The sequence below is a fragment of the Bubalus kerabau genome, chromosome 16, assembly GCF_029407905.1.
Source record: "Bubalus kerabau isolate K-KA32 ecotype Philippines breed swamp buffalo chromosome 16, PCC_UOA_SB_1v2, whole genome shotgun sequence".
NCBI classification, from domain to species: Eukaryota; Metazoa; Chordata; class Mammalia; order Artiodactyla; family Bovidae; genus Bubalus; species Bubalus kerabau.
In genome coordinates, this window is record NC_073639.1 from 25,089,868 (window position 1) to 25,108,615 (window position 18,748).

The following is an 18,748-nucleotide window of genomic DNA, read 5'->3' on the forward strand; positions in this document are numbered from 1 at the left end:
TCTGAGTGAACTCCGGGAGTTGGTGATGGACAGGGAGGCCTGGTGTGCTGCACTTCATGGGGTTGCAAAGAGTCTGAACTGACACGACTGAGCGACTGAACTGAACTGAACTGAGCACAAAAAATGCCATAAATATATGATCAGAGTGTTATTAGTCTTATGAGACACCAGGCTGTTGCATTGCCCACCTCATCCTAAATCTGAAATCCCAGATACTTTTGGCTATAACCTAACACTGATAACTCACGGAGAAGGCAATGGCAACCCACTCCAGTACTTTTGCCTGGAGAATCCCATGGACGGAGGAGCCTGGTAGGCTGCGGTCCATGGGGTTGCTAAGAGTCAGACACGACTGAGTGACTTCACTTTCACTTTTCACTTTCATGCATTGGAGAAGGAAATGGCAACCCACTCCAGTATTCTTGCCTGGAAAATCCCAGGGACAGAGGAGCCTGTTGGGCTGCCATCTATGGGGTTATACAGAGTCGGACACAACTGATGCGACTTAGTAGCAGCAGCAACAGTGATAACTATACCTCTGAATTCACAGTCCTCATGACAGAAATGTGACAAATATACTTCCAAACTGGTTGTACTGAAATGATTAATTTATTAAAATGTTATAATGAGTATCTGTGGCAGCTAAAACCCTGGAGTGGAGTCAAAGCCCAAGGCCCACTGTCTAAGTTTAATAGTTCAGATGTCTTCTTCATGTTCATAGAACTTATCACTCCGCTCTCCCCATACTTCCCAGCCCAACAGAGTCCAAGGAAGGGTCTAATGTTAGAGATATATGATGCAATTAATATTACACTATATGTCTTCTTTGGTCATCTCTATCTCAAAGGGAAGTATACAGTTTGAAGGCTTTAGAGAGTCTTAGTTGAGGCCTAATGATCTTTGTCATATGTCCATGAGATGAAATATGGGTATTCTTTCATCGTAGGGAACCAAAAAATAAGTGCTCAATAAATATGTCCTGGTTCTATCAGTGGCTCAGCTGGTTAAGAATCCGTCTGCAGTGCAGGAGACCAGGCTTCGATCCCTGGGTTGGGAAGATTCCCTGAAGAAGAGAAAGGCTACCCACTCCAGTATTCTGGCCTGGAGAATTCCATGGACTGTACAGTCCATAGAGTCACAAAAAGTCGGACACTATTGAGTGACTTTCACTTTCACTTTCTATCAGCTTTGGAGATGGTGATCAAAGGAATATGGTGGAAAGGGCACCAAAGCCTCTCACTCCCCTTCTATATTACTAGAAAACTGCAGCACAGGCTACCTTTAGGAGATGGTACAAGCTACAAGATTTATCTGTAGGGCTAGACCAAAACCTCAACATCTGGATGATCTAGCTCAAGGCAAGGCCTTTAACCAATTAAGAAGCTTCTCAAGGCATTTTATAGTGTATTTATTCTCCCCATTGATTCTCTACTCTTCTTCCTAAAATTAATTCTACTTTCACATGAAATCCCCAAGTAAGATTGATGATTAGACTTTATAGATGGCCCCTAAATTCATTATAAACTAATTATCCAGAATAATGTTAGAGAGCTGATAAATAGATGCAATGGTTAATGGTATATTCTCATTAGATAATTATGCATGAACTTGGATATATCCTCTGTCTATAAAACCTAAGCATTGTAATCCTACATGAAAACATCTGTCTTTTTGTTTCAATCTGGAACACCCAGGTTAGCAGCCTTCAAGCAAATATCTCTAAAATCAGCTTAAATGAATAGGGATCCTTATGATACTATGATACTTCTTGCCCAAGTGAAAGACGTTACAGATAGCAAGTTGAAACTGAAGAAAATAGTAGGAGGGAGTGATGCAGTCAGCACAGAAATGCAATATGAATTTATATTGTTATTTATATTGTTCAGTCAATAAGTCGTGTCCCGCTCTTCATGACCCCATAAACTGCAGCATACCAGGCTTCCCTGTCCTTTACTATCTCCCAGAGTTTGCTCAAACTCATGTTCATTGAGTCAGTGATGCTACCTAACCATTTCATCCTCTGCCGCCCTCTTCTCCTCTTGCCCTCAAAGTTTCCCAGAAGCAGGATCTTTTCCAATCAATTGACTCTTTTTATCAGGTGGCCAAAGTATTAGAACTTCAGCTTCACCATCAGTCCTTCCAGTGAATATTCAGGGTTGATTTCGATTGACTGGTTTGATCTCCTTGCTTCCAAGGGACTCTCAAGAGTCTTCCCCAGCACCACAAAAAAAGCATTAATTCTTCAGTGCTCAGCCTTCTTTATCGTTCAACTCTCACATCTGTACATGACTACTGAAAAAACCATAGCTTTGACTATATGGACTTTTGTTAGCAAAGTGATTTCTCTGCTTTTTAACATGCTCTCTAGATTTATCATAGCTTTCCTTATGAGGAGCAAATGTCTTTTAATTTATATAGGCATATCTAAAACATGCTATGATACTATTTAATTAAACTTGTTTAATGCATTCATCATCAACCACATATTGAACATATACTATGAATTCAGGGCTATAAACAGGCAGTAGATGTAGTGATAAATATTTCATTCTTGCCTTGGAGAAGGCTTCATCCAAGAAAGAGTGAAAATCCCAGAGGACACTATGATATTTGCTCCAACAGTATAAGCATAGGAAGTTACAAGTACAGGGAAAAAAGCACCTTCTCCCCGGAAGAATTGGCTAAAGAGTGGAAAACTGTAGTCTCTTACCCATTAGACAGGACATGCCTCCTCTGTTACAATGAGAGAGGAAATATGGAAAGAATGGCCAGAATGTTTATTTTTGCAAAAATTGACTGAAAAAACTGGGAAACCAAGAAAATAGATGTTCTTCTCTAACATATGTGGCTAAAGATGATCAAATTAGAGTAAATTTAGTTCTTTTGTTGTTTGGTGGTAGGACAGAATGGTTTCTATCACTTTTTATGTTAAAAACAAACAAGCAAACAATAGGCCCACAGGAACTATGAGAAGACTTCAAGTCACCATGAAGAGGGCTAGCCTGAAGACAGAGCTGACGGTGGACTAGAGCTAGATCCCCAGTAAACATGACTGTGTACTGCCTTAACGTGAAACAGTTCAGTTCAGTAAATGCCTTCACTTTATTACGACAACTGAGTTTTTTTTTTCCTTTAGACCACAGGGATGACAATGCTTTGTGATTGATATACAGAGTGATAAAATAAATTTCTTGAAAGATGTTTTAAATGTCCTTAAAGATTTTTTATGTCAAAATGTGTCATATATATTTTTATCAGATTACATACTGGTATTATATATGTTAATAAGCCTAGGATATGTGATGGCATGCTAATATTCTCAGGAAGCACAGGCATGAGACTTGCTGATTTGTTTCACTTCTTATATCTTTGTGTTCTCTTTTCCTCACATTGAAACATTGCTTGTATTGGTCACTGGCAGAGGCAATCTGCCTAACGAGATGGGTCAGAAATCTAATCTGGTGTGACAAATGAAAAAGACACATAATTGGCTATGTTTCTAGAGTGGAACTGTTATAATTTTAAGCAATTGATGTTCTGAGAACAGCATTATAAACAACACATGTGATTACAATTACTGTGGGGAATCACTGAATGGTCTCTAATCTTTCAGTGGGTTATAAAAATTAACAGAAACTTTTGGTAACTGGTATTTTACTCACATATGGTGATGATCTGAGTTTAGCTTCTTTGCTGCAAAATGTTTCTAACCATAAAGCTATTTCTTATTGTGGAAAGTATCCATCTCTAAGTGCAATATGACTGCTCTTTTTCCTTTGAGTATAAAAACCTTTCACTTTAGATCATGTAAAATTCTCTTACCTGAAGTACCTCCCAAGTGTGCAGTCTGGGGAACTTGTTTTGGTGACCTCAGCTTCTATTACTCTACTCACCTCGTGGTCTAGGAAAACTTCTAAAATCACTAATATTATTCTTTCAAATGCTATTGCTCATACACTTTCATATATACCCTAATTTACCAGAAAACCGAACCCTTTGAGGTTTAAGGGAAGTCTAACTTTCATAGCTGAAAGTTGAGAGAAACCCTAAGTAGGCCATATAAAGAGTCACATACTAATCACTTCCTGGCTTGCATCTTAAGGAACTGATGAAATTTAGCCTAGACTTGGAAATGTCACTCTTTGCAAGAGATTGTGCTATACTACTGGTTATTTCTGTTTTTGCATTTCTCCAATATATCTCAGAGTTGGCTCATTTTCCACTTCACTGTTTCAGTAGATTCTGTATGATTTGGCAGATGGAAAGACGCAAATGAGACAGTTTTCCATGTGCCCACGTTCACCATGTGCTTACAATTAAACTATGCTCTTTAGCATAGCCTGATTTACAGAAAACAACTTTTGACAAAATATTCTGGATAACTCTGAAGCTGCAACGTTGAAAATATCCAGGAGACATTAATTCTCTATTATGTCCCCAAATATAAAATAATACTATAGCACCACATAATAAATTTCCATGGCTTTGTAGGATTCTTAATGTAGAAGTGATCAGATAATTTGAAACACCCTAACAGAAGGAGACTTCTAATAACAACAATAAGATATATTAGTACACATTCAGTTTTTGTCAGGCACTGCATTAAGTGCACCATATACACCAAATTCTAATCCTTTCCACAAACCCTGAACATCTGTGATCACTATCTACTTTTTAGAGTGAGGAGTTTGAAACTTGTAAGTTATTTGCCCAGCCATGTACCTAGCAAAAGAATGCACCAGGATTTGAATTCAATTTTGTTTCTCTTTAAAGCATGTGCCTTTTAAATTATAGCATCAAGCTCAGCTTCAAACTAGTAGTGCATTAAAATTTTTTGTCACAAATTATATAATGGGCAAGAAGTAGATTCATTGTCCTGTTTTAAAAGGGAATAGTTGGAATATAAGGACCCAAAAGAAGGCAACATAGATGTCCAATATGCTATTCTACTAAACTCTAAACATTCTGTTAAACTCTAACAACAGAGGTCTTAGTTCAGGGTTGTCAAGCAAACATACTACCCATCAATTAACCAGAATTTTTTTTTTCTTTAAGTAATAAACTAGAACCACATGTAAGGTTGTTTCTTTTTTTTTTTTTTTCTGATTGTGTAATAAACAAAGCAAAATGTTTGAGTCATCAAAAAGCATTTCCTATTGCTTAGTGATTATAACTATTATTATAATAATATTGACTCCCATAATAAAAAAAAATCCAAATGACTCAAGATTATCTCTGGGGACTAATTTGGAATTATTTAACTGGTAGATGTATTCTTGACAGGAATTTTGTTAGTATAGATATCAAAGGACTTAAAAATAAACTTAGCTCACCGTTCCTATATATTAGAGCCTAATTAGCCTTATGAGTTAAAGAAGACTTTTATCACAGACAAAGGTTATTTGGATAAAGCTAAATTAAGGTAGAAATAAGTCCTGATACACAAAAACACTGCTCACTCCCCAATGAATCTAATGATAATTAACATCTGACTTAAAAGAACCTTTGGGAATGACTTGGAATGTTTTAATTTGTCCATCTTACTTGCCTGCAGGCTTTTCTGTTGTGGAGATGATTTAAGTCTCTCCTTGCTTTCAGTTAAATCTCAGCATGTCTCAGATTTCTGAAGCCACCTTTATAGTTTGAGGACTTAAGGAAAAAATAAATTGTAATTCAGTTTTCATCTTACTTCATGGAGAACTAGAGTGTTACCATAATTTTAAAGAAAGAGTTGATTAAGAAAGCAGGAATCAATCACAAAATAAAAAAAAATAACTAGGAATGGATCTTTAGGAGTCCACTAATATGTATGACCTAATTTTTTCATGTAAAATATATCATATGAATATATATTTTAATTTAAAAGTCATATAAGATTGTTCACAAAATCACTGGGGAGACAAATTGAGATATGTTGAAATAGTACAAAGCCATAAATTTTCTAAAATCTATCAATATTTGGCATTCCTGTAATGAAATGAGACATGAAAATTACTGAATGTTAACTGTATTGCTTATATATTTTTACATGAATACTTTGAATGAAACCCATCTGACAGTGGTTATCAAAAATAATGATATCCATTAAGAGTGCAGATCTAATTGAAGGCATGATCAAATGTGGTAACATTTGCATCTGGACCATCATGGAAATGGAAATAAATATGCAGATGGTTGAAACCCAGTCTGCCTGTCAATAAACCATTAAGGCATGTTATTCCAGCTGTCAAAATTTTTCCTATTTATTTGAGTATTCATCTTTGCTAAGTGGTAGACAGGCAAATTAATCTGTTTATCTTTTAAGACTGTATTTTTATACTTTTAGAAAACTAAACAGTTGCTCAGACTTCTCTGTTGGCTCCGAGGTAAAGAATCTGCCTGCCAATGCAGGAGACATGAATTTGATCCGTTGGCCAGGACATCTTCTGGAGAAAGAAATGGCAACCCACTCCTGTATTCTTCCCTGGGAAATCCCATCAACAGAGGGGCCTGCTGCTGCAGCTAAGTCGCTTCAGTCATGTCTGACTCTGTGCGACCCCATAGATGGCAGCCCACGAGGCTCCCCCGTCCCTGGGATTCTCCAGGCAAGAACATTGGAGTGGGTTGCCATTTCCTTCTCCAATGCATGCATGCATGCTAAGTCGCTTCAGTCGTGTCCAACTCTGTGTGACCCCATAGACGGCAGCCCACCAGGCACCTCTGTCCCTGGGATTCTCTAGGCAAGAATACTGGAGTGGATTGCCATTTCCTTCTTCATATTATAGTATATTACTAATTAAATATATTCAATATTAACTGCCTTATTTAACATTTATTAACACATTTATTTTTCATGTAAATTCCTTTCATATAAACACCAAATCATTATTATGAAGAACACAGCTCTTACTTTGGTTTTGAGCTATGTAGTTGTAGATGACATGTTCAGAAGTGAAAATTTTAAAAATCTTTTGCCTGCAGAGAGAAATGGACAGCAACATATTTTATTTCCTTTTTTTGTTACTTTCACCACACACACACACACACACACACACACATAGAAGTCCCAGTATTTCTATTATGCAGAGATAGAAATGCCAGAATGAGTAGAAAGTAGAGTCCTGCTGTCACTGAGAGTACTTGAATCTCTAATTCTGAATGAGTTATCTGAGGGTTGCTGGTAAATAAAGGAAAAATCTTGTCAATCTTTACTTAATTTGATGCACTTACTTATTTGTATCTCTGGAGAGAAACTCTCTCAAAACACTGGGCCAATAACATCTATAATTAAAATACTACACTTAAAGTTTTGCTTTCATTTAAGTCAGACAGATTTATTCTTTTAAGTTTCGTATGAACACATTAACATGAAATATATGCAATAAAATCTGTGTAAGGTGAATACATATATATGAGTTTAAAAAAAATTTGTCTTGGATCTCTATCATTTCTCAATAATTTTTTCCATTTTTATGTGGAAAGAAATCATTGTTCTTTCACATTTGAGTATGGTGAAGTGTAGTGACATTCCATCTAAATGTAATTCTGATACTAATAAGAATCAAACTTGTGATATGAAATATGTGAGAATACATTCCAAAGTTGCCCATAACCCAGATTCATCTTCAAACAATTAAATGGCTATGAAACAGGAAAAAGAATTGCAGTGGAAACCAGGGGAAAAAAAACAAAACTTGTATATATATATGTCAAAATATAAAGACATTTCTGCCATCAAAGTAAAGGTAAAAACAGATGAATGAAAGAAAAAATGATGAACGATGAACATGACCCACCACGCTACGCTAAGTCACTTCAGTCGTGTCTAACTCTGTGCGACCCCATAGACGGTAGCCTACAAGGCTCCCCCGTCCCTGGGATTCTCCAGGCAAGAACACTGGAGTGGGTTGCCATTTTCTTCTCCAATGCATGAAAGTGAAAAGTGAAAATGAAGTCGCTCAGTCGTGTCTGACTCTTAGCGACCCCATGGACCGCAGCCTACCAGGCTCCTCCATCCATGGGATTTTCCAGGCAAGAGTACTGGAGTCGGGTGCCACTGCCTTCTCCGTGACCCACCACAAATCACTTTAAAATTGATAGTGGAATTCATAATTTGAAGGGGTAAGAACTAGATCGTGTCAGGGAAATCAGTAGCCTTTCCAGAAATGTTTCTCAGATGTTCATGAGGCCATGTTAAACAGAGATCCTGATGTGTTCATTACTCCAGTCTGCAGTGTCTGACAAAAGCACAATATTAGTCACAGGCAAAGTGACTGAGCACTGACCTTGCTGCTGTTCAGCTATTGCATCCAGGCCAGTTGATAGACAGTTGGCTTCAGCTTAGAGTCCAGATGCTTCCTCAACAAAGGAAAACCACCCATCCTTTCCTGTTTGTCTTCTCTCAATATCTTGCCTATTGTCAAGTCTAACAACCAAATTGACTATAGGAAATCTAAATGTTCTCATTCATAGCAAGTTGAAAGACGAGATGAGTGTTTCCTACATTCTCTGGCAGAATCTTAGTTCACAATATGAAAATTAATTTCTTTTCCTGTTAAACATGAAGCAAATAGAAAAATTATCTGACATAAGAAAAAATATTGCATTTCAAAGGAAAGAGCACAATATTAAGAAACAAACATGTCTCACTATGACAAAGAATTATAAACAGTCAAGAAAATATGTAGACAATGTACAACTGTACTTAAATTTATGTTTAATTTTACTTCTAGAACAACTCACTAAGAGTTGTGAGTAATAACTCTAAAGAGTATTACATATAACAAATAATTTTTATCACTATAGTAAATTTTTGTTATAATCCCCTTTTAACAGATTTTATTCTTAAGAAGAAAATCAAGACCATGCTCTATATAGCAAAATAGAGGCAAAAGACATAGAGAGGGGAAAATATAAGATCAAAAAAGGAGCATGGCTTTGGAATAATATGTAGCACATAGTAGGAACTCAATAAATATTTGTTGACTTGAATTTTGTTGTATTTGGGACAGGATTTCTGATTTTATAAATATATGTGTTGTACTGTGCTTATTTGCTCAGTCATGTCAGACTCTTTGTAACCCCATGGCCTATAGCCCACCAGGCTCCTCTGTCCATGGATTCTCCAGGCAAGAAAACTGGAGTGGGTTGCCATGCCCTCCTCCAGGGAATCTTCCCAACACAGAGATCAAACCCAGGTCTCTCACACTGCAGGCAGATTCTTTACTGTCTGAACAACCACATCAGATCAGACCAGTCGCTCAGTAGTGTCCGACTCTTTGTGACCCCATGAATCACAGCACGCCAGGCCTCCCTGTCCATCACCAACTCCCGGAGTTCACTGGGACTCACGTCCATCGAGTCAGTGATGCCATCCAGCCATCTCATCCTCTGTCGTCCCCTTCTCCTCCTGCCCCCAATCCCTCCCAGCATCAGAGTCTTTTCCAATGAGTCAACTCTTCGCAAGAGGTGGCCAAAGTACTGGAGTTTCAGCTTTAGCATCAGTCCTTCCAAAGAAATCCCAGGGCTGATCTCCTTCAGAATGGACTGGTTGTATCTCCTTGCAGTCCAAGGGACTCTCAAGAGTCTTCTCCAACACCACAGTTCAAAAACATCAATTCTTCGGTGCTCAGCCTTCTTCACAGTCCAACTCTCACATCCATACATGACCACTGGAAAAACCATAGCCTTGACTAGACGAACCTTTGTTAGCAAAGTAATGTCTCTGCTTTTGAATATGCTATCTAGGTTGGTCATAACTTTCCTTCCAAGGAGTAAGCGTCTTTTAATTTCATGGCTGCAGTCACCATCTGCAGTGATTTTGGAGCCCAGAAAAATAAAGTCTGACACTGTTTCCACTGTTTCCCCATCTATTTCCCATGAAGTGGTGGGACTGGATGCCATGATCTTAGTTTTCTGAATGTTGAGCTTTAAGACAACTTTTTCACTCTCCTCTTTGACTTTCATCAAGAGGCTTTTTAGTTCCTCTTCCCTTTCTTCCATAAGAGTGGTGTCATCTGCATACCTGAGGTTATTGATATTTCTCCCAGCAATCTTGATTCCAGTTGTGTTTCTTCCAGTCCAGCATTTCTCATGATGTACTCTGCATATAAGTTAAATAAACAGGGTGACAGCCTTGATGTACTCCTTTTCCTATTTGGAACCAGTCTGTTGTTCCATGTCCAGTTCTAACTGTAGCTTCCTGACCTGCATATAGGTTTTTCAAGAGGCAGATCAGGTGATCTGGAATTCCCATCTCTTGAAGAATTTTCCACAGTTTATTGTGATCCACACAGTCAAAGGCTTTGGCATAGTCAATAAAGCAGAAATACATGTTTTTCTGGAACTCTCTTGCTTTTTCCATGATCCAGTGGATGTTGGCAATTTGATCTCTGGTTCCTCTGCCTTTTCTAAAACCAACTTGCACATCAGGAAGTTCACGGTTCACATATTGCTGAAGCCTGGCTTGGAGAATTTTGAGCATTACTTTACTAGTGTGTGAGATGAGTGCAATTGTGCGGTAGTTTGAGCATTCTTTGCATTGCCTTTCTTTGGGATTGGAATGAAAACTGACCTTTTCCAGTCCTGTGGCCACTGCTGAGTTTTCCAAATTTGCTGGCATATTGAGTGCAGCACTTTCACAGCATCATCTTTCAGGATTTGGAATAGCTTAACTGGAATTCCATCACCTCTTTGTAGTGAGGGAAGCCCTTATATGAGATTGAGTTATTCACACAGAAAATATCAGCATCAAAATAATAAAGAAGTTCAAGAATTTCCCACATAGTTAAAAATAAACGATAGAGGTAAAAATGAAATAGTTAAAGAAATAAAATATATTTAATAACAATTTTAGATAGTATTATAAACAGAATGCCAGGATGAAAAATGGCAGAGAAGCAATACTAAGTAAATAAGATTTTTATAAAAGTTTAAGAAAATTTCTTTTTAAATATAAACATTCATGATATATTAGGTAATTACATTGATAATGGTAATGATGATAACTAGCATTAAAGTACAGGCATACCTCTGAGATATTTCAGATTTGGTTCCAGACCCTGGAAATCACAATACAGTGAATCACATGAATTTGTTGGTTTCCTAGTGCATACAAGTTATGTTTATATCATACTGTAGTTTATTAAGTGTGCAGTAACATTATGTCTTTAAAATGTACATACCTAATTAAAAGCACTTTATTGCTAAAAAAAAAAAAAAAAACCCTAACTAATCCTCTGACAACATAGAGTTGCCACAACCTTCAGTTTGCAATACATAGTATCTGTGAAGCACAATAAGGTGAAGAGCAATGAAATAAGTTATGCCTGTAACAATAATGATTAACTTCTCAAGTGCTCTATGTCTATAAATTCCCTTAATGTTCATAACTTATTAACCCTATAAAAGCTATTAAAGGAGTACTGTTATCAGCACTTTGCAGAAGCAGAATTGAAGTGCATGACGAAAGTTAGAGCCTGGATTCAAACCCACAGAGCTTTTCCCTGAGCCCTTTCCTCTTATCACCTCTAACAAATTCTAGTGATGAAAAGAGACTCATATCTTAATATATTAAGTAATTTCAAGAGTAACAACAGCAACAACAGCTAGACTTATTCATGCAGAAATATAAAAAAAATAAACAATACAAAGGAAAAAAAGAAAAACTCACAACGACTTGGTGCCTAATAAGATAGACATGAGAATTTTCAGACAAAAATAAGTGTCAAAGACCATGAATCCATTTCCATATAGTTTTGAGTAAAACAAATTGTGATTCAAATTTTAAAGCTAGCTATGCACAATCTCAAAAAAGTTTACTTCTTGGAATAAAGAGTAATTCAAAGGCATATTTGGAGTTAACAGTGAGGTATATCAAGATAAGTTATTTAGAAATATGGAATCTTGGTTAAAAATAAATAGTTAATGAAATATAAGAAACTATTAGTAGCTTCATAAATTACAACATATATGTCAGTATATCATTAGATGCAGATGTTACATTATTAATTTAATCTTTTATTCTATAATATTTACTGAGAGATAACTAGGTGCTTGGTGCTAGAGATTCAACAATGAATAAAACAGATAGGTGAAAGCATGAAAGTGTTAGTCACTCAGTGGTGTCCAACTTTCTGTGACCACTCACACTGTAGCTTGCCAGATTCCTCTGTCCATGGAATTCTCTAGGCAAGAATACTGGAGTGGGTAGCCATTCCCTTCTCCAGGGGCTCTTACTGACCAAGTGGTCAAACTTGGGTCCCCTGCATTGCAGGCAGATTCTTTACCACTAGAGCCATCATTAAGCCAAAACAGATACATCCTTCTCTTACATAATTTACTTTTAGCAAAGAGGGTGTGGTCACAAACACACACACATACACACAAATCCGGTTGTAATGAATGGTGTGAAGTAAAATAAAGCAGAGAAAGGCAATAAGGAAAGGCCTTTGTGTTAAGGAGACACTTGAATGAGATAAAGTAAGGGAATGAGCCTTGTAGGTGTCTGGAGAATGATCATCCCAGGAGGAAGGGATAGAAAGTACAAAGAACCTGGGGTTGAAGAGTGCCTGGCAGGTTTCAGGGTTAAGAGTGAAGTGAGTGAGAGAAGTGAGTTAGTTTTTAAGATTAGAGAAAGAACCAGATTTTTAGGCCAGGAGTTGGCAAATGGTAAACTTATAGGTCAAATTCTTGGCAGGCACAGGAGAGCTGAGAGTAGCTACTCCACGTTCAAGGTCAGCAGGGGCAGCAGTGAGGAGATACTCCTCATCCAAGGTAAGGAGCAGCAGCTGTGCTTTGCTGGAGCAGCCATGAAGAGATACCCCACATCCAAGGTAAGGGAAACGCAAGTAAGACGGTAGGTATTGCGAGAGGGCATCAGAGGGCAGACACACTGAAACCACAATCACAGAAAACTAGTCAATCTAATCACATGGACCTCAGCCTTGTCTAACTCAATGAAACTAAGCCATGCCTTGATACCTTAGTTTCTAAGCCAAGATGGGCAGGTCAGGGTGGGGAGGTCTGACAGAATGTGGTCCACTGGAGAAGGGAATGGAAAACCACTTTAGTATTCTTGCCTTGAGAACCCCATGAACAGTAGGCAAAATGATAGGATACTGAAAGAGAAACTTCCCAAGTTGGTAGGTGCCCAATATGCTACTGGAGATCAGTAGAGAAATAAATCCAGAAAGAATGAAGGGATGGAGCCAAAGCAAAAACAAAACCAAGTTGTGGATGTAACTGGTGATAGAAGCAAAGCCCAATGCTATAAAGAGCAATATTGCATAGGAACCTGAAATGTTAGGTCCATGAATCAAGGCGAATTGGAAGTGGTCAAACAGGGGATGGCAAGAGTGAACACTGACATTCTAGGAATCAGCTAAACTAAAATGGACTGGAATGGGTGAATTTAACTCAGATGACCATTATATCTACTACTGTGGGCAGGAATCCCTCAGAAGAAATGGAATGGCCATCATGGTCAACAAAAGAGTCCAAAATGCAGTACTTGGATGCAATCTCAAAAATGACAGATGATCTCTGTTCGTTTCCAAGGCAAACCAATCAATATCAAAGTAATCCAAATCTATGCCCCAACCAGTAACACTGAAGAAGTTGATGTTGAATGGTTCTATGAAGACCTACAAGAGCTTTTAGAACTAACACCCCAAAAAGATGTCCTTTTCATTGTAGGGGACTGGAATGCAAAAGTAGGAAGTCAAGAAACACCTGGAGTAACAGGCAAATTTGGCCTTGGAATACGGAATGAAGCAGGGCAAAGGCTAATAGAGTTTTGCCAAGAAAACACACTGGTCATAGCAAACACCCTCTTCCAACAACACAAGAGAAGACTTTACTCATGGATATCACCAGATGGTTAACAACGAAATCAGATTGATTATATTCTTTGCAGCCAAAGATGGAGAAGCTCTATAAAGTCAACAAAAACAAGACTGGGAGCTGACTCTGGCTCAGATCATGAACTCCTTATTACCAAGATCAGATAAGATCAGGCTCTCAGTTGTGTCTGACTCTTTGCGACTCCATAAATCGCAGCACGCCAGGCCTACCTGTCCATCACCAGCTCCCGGAGGTCACTGAGACTCACGTCCATCGAGACAGTGATGCCATCTAGCCATCTCATCCTCTGTCGTCCCCTTCTCCTCCTGCCCCCAATCCCTCCCAGCATCAGAGTCTTTTCCAATGAGTCAACTCTTCGCATGAGGTGGCCAAAGTACTGGAGTTTCAGCTTTAACATCATTCCTTCCAAAGAAATCCCAGGGCTGATCTCCTTCAGAATGGACTGGTTGTATCTCCTTGCAGTCCAAGGGCCTCTCAAGAGTCTTCTCCAACACCACAGTTCAAAAGCATCAATTCTTCGGCGCTCAGCCTTCTTCACAGTCCAACTCTCACATCCATACATGACCACTGGAAAAACCATAGCCTTGACTAGACGAACCTTTGTTAGCAAAGTAATGTCTCTGCTTTTGAATATGCTATCTAGGTTGGTCATAACTTTCCTTCCAAGGAACTCATCTCACACGCTAGTAAAGTAATGCAAGAGAGTTCCAGAAAAACATATATTTCTGCTTCATTGACTATGCCAAAACCTTTGACTGTGTGGATCACAACAGGTTTGATGCACGATACTGGATGCTTGGGGCTGGTGCACTGGGACGACCCAGAGGGATGGAATGGGGAGGGAGGAGGGAGGAGGGTTCAGGATGGGGAACACATGTATACCTGTGGCGGATTCATTTTGATATTTGGCAAAACTAATACAGTTATGTAAAGTTTAAAAATAAAATAAAATTAAAAAAAAAAAAAACAATAAACTGTGGAAAATTCTGAAAGAGATGGTAATACTAGGCCACCCGACCTGCCTCTTGAGAAACCTATGTGCAGGTCAGGAAACAACAGTTAGAACCGGACATGGAACAACAGACTGGTTCCAAATAGGAAAAGGAGTATCTCAAGGCTGTATATTGTCACCCTGCTTATTTAACTTATATGCAGAGTACATCATGAGAAACGCTGGGCTGGAAGAAGCACAAGCTGGAATCAAGATTGCCGAGAGAAATATCAATAACCTCAGATATGCAGATGACACCAACCTTATGGCAGAAAGTGAATAAGAACTAAAAAGCCTCTTGATGAAAGTCAAAGAGGAGAGTGAAAAAGTTGGCTTAAGGCTGAACTTTGTTTTCACAAAACTAAGATCATGGCATCCGGTCCCATCTCTTCATGGCAAATAGATGAGCAAACAGTGGAAACAGTGTTAGACTTGATTTTTTGGAGCTCCAAAATCACTGCAGATTGTGACTGCATCCATGAAATTAAAAGACACTTACTCCTTGGAAGGAAAATTATGACCAACCTAGATAGCATATTAAAAAACAGAGACATTACTCTGCCAACAAAGGTCTGTCTATTATGGATGTGAGAATTGGACTGTGAAGAAAGCTGAGCACCAAAGAATTCATGCTTTTGAACTGTGGTGTTAGAGAAGACTCTTGAGAGTCCCTTGGACTGCAAGGAGATACAACCAGTCCATTTTAAAGGATATTAGTCCTGGGTGTTCTTTGGAAGGAATGATGCTAAAGCTGAGACTCCAATACTTTGGCCACCTCATGCGAAGAGTTGACTCATTGGAAAAGACTCTGATGCTGGGAGGGATTGGGGGCAGGAGGAGAAGGGAACGACAGAGGATGAGATGGCTGGATGGCATCACTGACTCGATGGACATGAGTTTGAGTGACCTCCGGGAGTTGGTGATGGACAGGGAGGCCTGCTGTGCTGCAATTCATGGGGTCAAAAAGAGTCGGACACGACTGAGCAACTTAACTGAACTGAACTGAACTGATAGGTCAGATGCTGCCTACTGCCATTTATTTTTTAACAAAGTTTTTTGGAACACAGATACGTCCATTCTTTTATTCACAATGTCTATGCTTGTTTGCACCCTGCAATAGCAGAGTTTAGTTGCATGTTATGCTTATTTCCCACAAAACTGAAATATTTACTTACTGATCTTTATAGAAAATTTTGCTTAAATCTTATTTATGCCACTGTTAAGTTTTGGACTTTATAATGAATGAATAGAGGGGCCCTGGACAGTTTCTGAATAGAAAAGTGATATTATCTGACTTGGTAATATAAAAGAAACATTATTGATGATATTTAGCAAATGGACTTGATTGAGACAAGAGACAGAGAAAGGGAGTATTTAGCAGATTGTTTTCATAATCTGCACAAAGTTAGTTATGACTAGGTTCTACACCTGAAATTTATATAATATTGTAAAGCAACTATACCTCGATTTTAAAAGAGAGAAGAATAACTGGGATGAAGTTAAATAAAAATTGGGGTCAATATACAGTGTTTGGGGAAAAATATAAATGTGCTTGCCTAGTATATTTACTAGATGATTTTTGAGCAGCCCTCTGTGTGTGCCAAGCACTATTCTAAACATTGGGAATAGTGTGGCAATGGAAACACACCAACTCCCTGCCCTCCTGAAGTCCTCATATGGACAGTTGACACCTAAGCAATACGTTTTTGTTGAAGTGCTGGTGAGGGTTTCCTGAGCTCTTCCAATATAACACTACTGCCTCAACCTCTTGTGCTTACAAATAATAGTGTTAATTCTTCTACAGAGCATTTGTCATTCTTAATTAAGATTAATCTATAGCAACATTTGTCTTTGCACATTCTAGGTCCTTCAAAATCCCTAGTCTCAGACGAAAACAAGAAAACCTTGAGCATATTCTAAGTTCCTTATGGAAATGGGTTAGCCTACTGCCTGGATTTGGAATCATATTAGGAACTTAACATTTCACAACAGAATGTCAATTCAGCTGCCTGAGTGTCTGAAATGTAAAGCATATGGATCGTTTTATCAACAACACAAAATATTGGCATTCAGACACTCATTAAAAATGTCAATCATAAATTAACTGTGATGCCAAAAACTTGCTTCAAACATCTGATATTTGAAAGATAGGATCTAAAAGATATATGAAGCATCCATTTCTCTAGTCAGGCAATCAAGAAACTAAAGCTCCAATTTTCATTTAGTTCCAAATTACATGACTTGAAGGAACATGGAATCTGGTCTTTCATGCCATTATGCCTGTGCTTTCAGAGAATAAACTGTGATGGTTTAATTACTGTGTTCCTTCTTCACAAATATTTATAGACTTATTTCCAACCATTATGCCAAATATAAATATAAAGGACATATTAAATAATAAACTTGCTTTTTTTCATAACAAAAAAGCATTTTAGTAAAGAGCTCTGCACTCAAACCAAACATGAGTTTAAATCACTTCCTATCTTACTCATAAGCTATATCCTTTTAGAAAAATTATATTAAACTTCAAAACATCAATATAGGGATTAATAACATATGCCCATTATAGAGTTCTCACAACAATTTAAAAATGATATTACAAGAGCCTAGCACTGTAAATGATTCCTAGTAAGTAGCTGTTATGATCATGATAGTATGGGGAGGGAGGAGGGAGGAAGGTTCAGGATGGGGAACACATGTATACCTGTGGCGGATTCATTTTGATATATGGCAAAACCAATACAGTATTGTAAAGTTAAAAAATAAAATAAATAATAATAAAAAATGCTTTTTCAAATAGTTTTATTTGGGGATAATTGTAGATTAACATTTAGGTTTAAGAAACAAGTCAAAAAAATTCCATATAGTTGGGGAGGGAGGAGGGAGGAGGGTTCAGAATGGGGAACACATGTATACCTGTGGCGGATTCATTTTGATATTTGGCAAAACTAATACAATTATGTAAAGTTTAAAAAAAAATTCCATATAAACTTTATTCAGTTTCTCTCTATCTGAACATCTTGTTTTAACTGTAATATACACAAGCAGAAAATAGACATTGATACATCACTGACCTTATTCAGATTTCACATGTTTTATATATATTCACTTGTGTATGTTTAGAGCTATGCATATATTTGTGTGATAATGACCATAGTCAAGATACAAGATAATTCCATTTTAAGGATTACTCTTGCTACTGTTTATGTTTAGAGCTTTGTCCCTCCCTCACCTTCTCTACAATACCTGATTGTAACAGATAAGAACACTTATCTCTTTTCTATCTTTATAATTCTGTAATTTAAAGGATGTTTTATGAATACAGTGATACAGAATTTGGAATTCTGTGTAACAGCATAATTCTTTTATGATCCATCCAAAATTTCAGATATAAGGATAATCTTTACCTTTTTAAGACTGAGTAGTAGTCCATGGAATAGAGCAACTATAGTACTATATTTACCTTTTCATCCACTGAAATAATTCAATTGTGTCCGGATTTGGATCATTAAAAATAAAGCTGCAATAAACATTTGTCTACAGATTTTGGTTGAACATAAATTTTCATTTCCAAGAGTGTAACTGCTTAATCTTATCTGGTAAGCAAATGTTTAGTTTTTTAATTAATTATCATATTTTTTCCAGAATAGATATCCTATTTTTAATTCTCACCAATAATGTATGAAGGATTTAATTCCTGGACATCTTTGATGGCATATGATGTAATTGCTATGATTTATTTCAGCCATTCTTATTCAATTCAGTTCAGTTGCTCAGTCGTGTCTGACTCTTTGCAACCCCAGAGATTGCGGCAACCAGGCCTACCTGTCCATCATCAACTCCCAGAGCTTGCTCAAACTCATGTCCATCAAGTCAGTGATGGCAGCCAAGTATCTCATCCTCTGTCATTCCCTG